The sequence below is a fragment of the Manis javanica genome, chromosome 18 (genome assembly GCF_040802235.1).
Source record: "Manis javanica isolate MJ-LG chromosome 18, MJ_LKY, whole genome shotgun sequence".
NCBI lineage: Eukaryota > Metazoa > Chordata > Mammalia > Pholidota > Manidae > Manis > Manis javanica.
Window position 1 is genome coordinate 10,291,634 of NC_133173.1, and position 7,808 is coordinate 10,299,441.

Below are 7,808 nucleotides of genomic sequence, written 5' to 3' on the forward strand. Positions count from 1 at the left end.
TGTAGCTTCTATCATGAGAGTCGTAAATAGCATTGAATGTTTATAATCTCATTTTTGGAGAACTTTAATTTTGTTGTTCCAGCAATGTTTATAACGTAAAAAGGAACTCCTGGTTGCATCAGTGAGGGAAGTGGTTTCAGAGGGACCCGGAAGGATTTACAACACTCCCTGGTCCTGCCCTAATTAAGGCATTTTTTACTATGTTTTAATAGCTCCAAGGTGTCTTGCACTGGCAGCATCTGGGTTTATAAACAGCGTTTCCTCAAGAGGAGAGGGGAGACCTTCACACCTTACCGGGGGAAGGATGATGGCATATCTTCCTCATTTACTACCTTTACAGCTGCTCAGCACTGCCCCAGACCTGCTGAATCCCAAGCTCCAAGCGGAGGGGACTAGCATGCTGTGTTGTGACACCACCTGAAAGCTTATTGTGATGTCCCCTCAAGTGTGAGGACCACTGAGATAAGGGCACAGTTATCTCTGAATCTCCAAGGATCAGGCACCCTGCTGGGTCCTGGCTACTCAAAGTGTGGTCCTCAGACTGGAAGCACGCAGGTTACCTAAGAGCCTTTTAAAGGACTCAGTCACTCCCTGCGGCCTGCTGAATCTGGTCATTTCACATGTGTCCTCTCACTGAATTCTCAGAGCTGTGAGGAAGGTAGGATGATCACTATAGAAATCTTTTTTTCTGAAGTTCACTCTTGTTTTTAATTGTATTTTCTTTTTCAGTTTGGCCATGTCCAGTGTCTCAGAAGCAGTTTCCTTGCTCACTATAAAGCTTCAGTTTAACCCCATGTACTCCATTTGCTAAGCAAACTTTTATTGACCTTCCATTCTCTTCCCTCCCCACAACTCTTCTGTCACTTGTCCTCCCATCAACAAAATGCTGTGTGCCAAATTTCCTTGGCTACACCATGGATAAGTCCTCTATTCAGTTGCTCAGCTCTCATAATTTGGGCATTCAGAGTGGGTTTTTTCCTATGATTGCTATGATAAGTGGCGTCTGAAATGCTCTCGGCAATCCCCATCTGCTGATATGCTTGCTCTCATGAAATCCGCCCCCCCCACCCCTTGGAGTGTGGCTGGACCTAGTGACTTGCTTTCTGTGAACAAATGATGGCAAATAGGATGGGATGTCCTTGTGAGATGAAGTTGTAAGTGATGGTGACTTTGGTCTTACTCACCCTCTCTGATGAGCTGAGCTGCCTTATGGACAGGCCTGCACGTCCTGGGACTGAGGGCAGCTTCCAGCCAACAGCCAGTTAGGAACCGAAACCTCCGTGTAAGAACTCACATGGAACCAAATCCTGCCAATGGCCACGGAGTGAGCTTAGGAGCCTATTGACCCCGAGGTGATATCCGCCCTGGCTGGCACCTTCATTAGAGCTGGGAGAGACCCAGAGCTAGAGGACCCAGTTGAGTCACTTGACCCTCAGATACTGAGGCATAGTAAATATGGTTGTACAAAGGCACTACATTTTGGGGCAATTTGGTGCACAGTCCCTGATAACTGATATATTCTCCCTTCAGCTGAGGTAGTCTATGTCTACCCTGTAGGACGGATGGGGGTGTTCTTTGCCTGCTCTAAAACTATACAGAAAAATCTAGTGCAGGAGAGACTAAGTATTCACCAAACGCGTTTGTCCTTCCCTCCCTATCTGCAATGTAAACCACATTTCTCAGCCCACTTTGAATCCAGATGGAAGATAAGGCTGGTTAAATATGCTTAGAAGTGATGAGCAACTGGCAGATGCACCCAGCCTCGTTCCAAAAACCCCACATGGCCAGAGATCCCTCCATGTCAGCTGGTTGGAGGCAGGGGACCCTGGAGAGGACATTAAGGAAGACTTAGAAGTTGGCGAAGGAACCTGGTCCTAAGTGAGTAGAGTCCCCACAGAGACTACCAGGAGCATTCACAGTGGACTTTGTGGGATTAAGAATCAATTTTGTTGCATTAAACCCTTGAGATGCTGGGATTGTTCGGTATGCAGCTAACATGGTCTGTCCTGACCAAAGCACCACACGGCTTATGTTTGTCTATTTAATTTGCTTTCTACTCCTTATATTTTAATATCAGTTTATTCTTTTTCAGGCCTTTAACACAACTGATATCTGTTATACTTTAATACTCATTTATTTATTTTCCCAATGTTTATTGGTTGTAGGGTACTAGGCTTATATTGATAAAAGGGCACAGATTTTCTCCTTAAAATACATAACAAATTAGGAAAACAGACACACATAGAGGGAACTGAGTTGAAATATAATGGGGATATATGCAGGGGCCTTGTTCAAATGCCCTTTACACTTCAAGTGTCATCTTTTAACAGCATGGATACCCAAAGTGTTTTTCATCACATTTATTCAATATCTGTGTGTGGAGATAGGGAAGTGTGGCTGTTCTGGACTACATAAATTTGGCTCAGATAGAAATATTTTGTATTTTGGTAATAAGAAATGAAGTCACAGAAGGAAAATATGCCTAGACATTCAGAGTTTTTTTTTAGTAAGTGCTAGGGAGCCATTGCTGGCTGTAGAGGGGGGATACAAGATCAGCTTCTAGTTCAGGAAGATTTACCGGGCAGAGGTGTGCAGGGTGGTCCAGAAGAGGGAAGGCAGCATGTGTGCAGAAAGATTAGGTGGGAGGCTCACTGCACAATAGGTGAGGCACAAATCAACAGTCCTGCCTGAGGGCAGTAGGTGTATAGAAGTTAGCTCTGAGAGAAAAATCTGTAAATCTGGCTGAGATAAATGACCCCCACATGATGCAAGAACATTGCTCAGTGTTTAATGTTTTATCCCTTCATTTGCATTTAGGTTCCTCTGTGTATGTGTGTGTGTGTGTGTATACGTGTGATCATTTCAATTCTATAAGATGTCACATTATATCTAGAAAAGATACTATTCTAATATAATACTGCTCTTCTGAATTATGCTTGTTTTTATCATATATGTTGTTTAAAACAAAAAATCCAAGTATATATGAATTTTCCTGTTGCTTAAAGAGAATTAAATACATATCCTTTATATTACTTTTGGTATGGCATTACAGGAACTACTCTAGACTATATGAGCAAAGGCTAAGAGTTAATTGAAAAGTTCTAGGGTTTCTTCAGCGTGAGTTATGTCTGTTCCCTGTGATTCCCAGTCTCACTCCTATAGAGGAGAGGATGTCCTTCCTCCCTTTTTCTTGGGCGAATTGGTAGTTACCTTAGGAGAACCTTGGAAAATAGAACCTGTGCCAGCTGATGGGTGCATGGGGGTGTTGGTGGTCAGGCAGAGGTTTGACTTTGAGGCAGATGCAAGGGAAGTGCTGCTCTTGGGGAGCATGGGAGCTAAGAGGCTGTATTGAGAGGGACCTGTGCTCTCAGGGTGGTGATGCCATGAGCCTGAGTGCCTCAGGGGCTAACAATGGACTCTTGCAAGAAAGCAGGATCGTGTCCTATTGAGAGAGATCCATCCAAGTGGACTCCAGGAAGGGCCTTAGAAGTGGAACCATGGAAAACAAGACCAAAGGGTGTCTTCAGTGGCCATCTGGAGGAGGCTTTGTCCAGAACAATGTAACAATGACTCTGATGATCAAAGGTGTCAAAGACTCCACTCCAGCTGTCTAATGAGAGAAAGATTTACCATTTGGATTCTGCCACACCCAGAAGAAACAGACCCATCACAAGGGCCTTTTCCTGTGACTCACGTCTTCTCCCTACTCTGTTCCACCCTGGTAGGTTGAAAACAATAAAAAACAAGTGGGAGAGAACATTGTGGAAGGAAGTAGAGAATCCGACCTTGACTTCCTTTCCTAGGCAGGCTTCCTGTCCAGGAATTGGATTCTGAGCCAGGAAAGGAGACAGTTTTTCAGTTGACTGAGAGCTTTGGAAGTTTGATGTTATCCTGGGTTGCATATTTTATTACTCAAAAGTGACCAGACCATTTTGGTCCTTGAGGGGTGATGGCTAGAAACACTTTGGGTTCTGCTTAGCATTTCAGGCATTTCAGGGGAGATTTGGGGTTCCAGAGTGGCTGCTCTGCCAGGGCTCATGGGGAGAAAGGGTCGACTGCTTCTTGCTTACTTCTAACCACTGAGTCCAGTCCTTGAGAAAAAAAAAAATGGAAACCTTCATTTTCTGTTTTCTTTGGTTGAGTCTGATTCAGAAACAGACTAGTTAGTATGGATTTTATGAGCTTCCTATATTTAAGTTTCCTTCCCCAATTCCATCTCCACTGAGCCATTTCAAAGTCTGAGATAAAAGGAAAAATCAGTAACACTGTGCTTACTCAAACATTTGAAGTTTTGGCCATCATGGATTTTTTGTTCATTTTGATTTTTTAAAATATTATTTTCAGATATGACTTATCCGGATTACTGAGTTGTTTTGACATCTCTTAAGTGCTGTGCTCAAGGTGAGTACCTCCTGCAAGTTCCAGCCCTGTATCCACTCCTAGGACCCCCACTTCACCGTACCACCCACTTACATTCTACAGGAAAGGAAGAAATAAGGGAAACGCTTGGGGTAAGGAAGAGTTTCCTGCAAAAAACCTCTGCCCTGTAGGGAGAGGTCTCAGATCTCAAATAGATAATTCTGGACTCAGTGTCCCAGACCAAACTACTAAAATCTTAAGACATGTGTCTGTGGTGGGTAAACGTGTGTATCAGGGAAGTGGGTTGGGTCTTGTAATCATGTTGGCTTGAACAACACTGGCAGTTGGGGAGACTGCGCCTCATGAGGTTCCCCAAGTGCATAGGGATCCCTTGGCCCGTGCTTGCAAACCTATCCTCAGCTGCATCCACCAGAAAATCAGGGTCTGTGTGGGAGGAGAGCCTTGAGGGAGGAAGGCCCAGGTGGCTGGAGCAGGTGAGTCTAGGGCATAAGGCTGAAAACAACTGGTGATGAAGCAAGGACCCTCTTCACTCTAATGATCTGATTACAGTAAAAAGTCCACCCTGTGGACATAGGGACCTGGGAACATGGAATCACAAAAGACTCCCCAAATCTCTTGACCAGGGTGGTAGACTCTTAACATGCAGGCATAAATCAGTAGTGGATATATTTTCTTTGTTATTTTATGTTGAGTTATTTCAGGCAAAAACTCTTCAGTTTGGGCAACCTGCTTTGATGGGTCAAGACAAGGAAACTTTTCTGTGTGCTGATTCAATCCTTTGTTATGTAATTTTATCATTCATATTCTTGCTTTGATCTTTGCAGAGATAAAGACGAGGCTGTCATCCCTGTGCAATGAATGACTGGTGGGCTTTGGACAAGAAAAGTAATGACTTGGTCCCTTTGTTAATGTATCTGGTCGATGCGGTATGGTGATTGTTTGGGTAGAGTGGATGTAAGGGGAACTGAGTTAACGAATGTGAAATGCTCTTAAAAGTTTCTGTACAACTCAGTAAAAGTTTGATGTGGCTCTTACTGCTATGATTGATCCATCCCTGAACAAAAAAATAATTATAGAGTAGTCTTAAAAATGAAAAGTCAAGTTCAAAACAAATGGGTGATTCAATTAATTCTGAAACACAAAAATCACTACTGAAAAGTAAAAGCGTATTATAGCCAAATTGTCATTGGGTCTCATGGAAGGAAAAAAAATGCACTTTTCCTACTTATCTGGATTTCTTCACTTCAAACAAGCATGGACAAAGCAAACCTTTTAGATTTTATTTACACAGAAAAGTATCAACCTAGAAAAGCTCACCAGGTTATGTGGCCGAGTTCCATCACTTTATTTATTTATCCATTTGGTTAACACATGTTTATCTAGACTCTTACTATGTGTCAGGCACTGAATTGGACACATAAGATGCATAGTCTCTTTTTATGAAATAGTTTTCAATCTACAGAGGAGGCGGCAATAGGCAAAGTAGTAAGTACCAAGAAAAAGAAAAATGAAAAAAGAAGGTTGTATGTACTTGGTGAGAAAGATGCTCTTGGGTATCTTGAGGGCCCGAGGGGGAGGGAAAAGTGTTTGGAAAGGACTGTACAAAATATAGCAATGGCCGAACAGATAGAGGCTAGCCCTGGCAGAGAGAGCAATGCAAATCAAGACCTGGAGGCATGGAGGAGTCTAGAGAGCTCAGCTGGCTACATTGTTGCTACTCAAAGGCTGACTAGGACCAGCAAGCCTGCATCACCTGGGAACCATCACTCCATCAAGGACTTGGCCCTGGCAGGTGGAGGTGGGCTGCAGAGCAGAAAAGGGTCAGATTTCAGAGAGCCTTTAAGTGTAACCACACTGTTTGGAAATTGCTGCCCGACATTGTAAGGGCTGTGACCCCACCCACTTCATCTCAGCTCCTCCACAGGGCACTGGGCATGTGGGGTGCACTCATTTGCCCAATGAAACACCATGCTAAGTAACAGGAAGACAAGATCTTTATCAACTCACCCACCCTGGTGCACCTACTTTAGAAGACAGAGTTGTATCTTGTCTCAGAAAAAGAGAACCGAGTGCTGTTTTATTCATCTTTTACTGTAGCTCGGCGAATACATAGTCTGTTGTTCCAGACCAATTTGTCTAGGAGTTCTCTGACCGCTCGCCTCCCAGAATCCCAGGCTGAGGACCTGGCCCTCCCATTTTAATGGCAGGTTAGCAAGCACTGGTTATTATTGGTAATATTTCCAAAATGTTTGAGGGTCACCTGGGATTAAGACAGGTGCAGCGTGAAAGCAGCCTGCTGCTGTTTGAATTATGAAAGATACTATGAATCAAGGGAAGCCCCCAGGAAGAAGAGAAGAAAATTCCATCCCCAGGCCAACAGGAGAACAGGCTTTCTTCAGATGCTGGGGCTGGGTGTGGGCTTCAAGGCCCAGGGACCTAGGAAGAGTCCAGACAGAGTGAGAAGTCATGCACATCTCATCTCCTTGACAGTGTGATTTTCCAAACCCATTTCCTTCTGCACCAAGCAGTAGCTTTCTTGAAGAGGACAGAGATTGGAGGTAAGTTCCCATGGCTGTCTGTCTTTTGCTGTCAACAAAATACGTTTATGACTATAAAATCATACTCCACTCTTGCTTAGAAGGAAGTAGGGATTTGCTGGTCTGAACGGCACGTGTTCACTCTCGCGAATGCTGTTGGAGGTGATCCATTTTCCTGGTGTGTCTGCGAACTCGCAGAAGCTCCAGGGCTGCACTTCATGGGAAGAGATTGTGGCTGGCAGGCTCTGTAATTTTTTGATTTTGTTGCGCATGTGATGTCTCAGAAGAGGGATATGTCTTTTCTAGCAACCATCATTTTTATATAACATGGAAGTTATCCACATTATATCATCATCTTCCCTATCTCAACTAGAAACAGTATCAGAACTACTCCCTCCTGACAACTATATTCATTTCTCATTAAAGACATTTCATGTTTTATTCAGGAATTTAAATGAAGCTATCAGAGCCTAGAATGGCACCCGTTTGGTATCATTGTATCTCACGGATGCCAGCCCCAAGAGTTCTAATTAATATATATTTAGCTCCCTGACTGTCTTTAGACCAAACGGTTGAGTGTAGAAGACAGGAAGAAAAAACACAGTGAGATTTGAACAGGAAAGTCTTTTTTAAAAGGGGGTTTTTGGTAATGGTGCATCTCAAGTGCTTTGCTCCTATATCCACATCAGAAATTACTTTCAGGCCACTGAGCGCTTTATGAAAAATGAACTATAGGGTGATAATTATTTTTATTGATCACACATTCAAGTTATTAATTTTTTAATCTCCTTTCTTTCTTTCTTTTTTTTTTTTTGTTGTTGCAAAAACGTTCATGCCCAGGGAATTATTACACGCATTCACAATCCTTCATAGGTCTGAGCTCTTCCTCCT

At 43.3% G+C, this 7,808-nt stretch overlaps 1 long non-coding RNA gene across 1 annotated transcript; it reads left to right on the top strand.

Annotated features, from left to right (window-relative positions):
- The first annotated feature begins 521 nt into the window (after positions 1-521).
- Positions 522-5,402, top strand: LOC118968725 (uncharacterized). Its single transcript, XR_005056514.2, has 5 exons — positions 522-658; positions 1,684-1,878; positions 3,427-3,721; positions 4,345-4,401; positions 5,205-5,402. It is a non-coding gene; the product is annotated as an uncharacterized lncRNA (long non-coding RNA).
- The last annotated feature ends 2,406 nt before the right edge of the window (positions 5,403-7,808 follow it).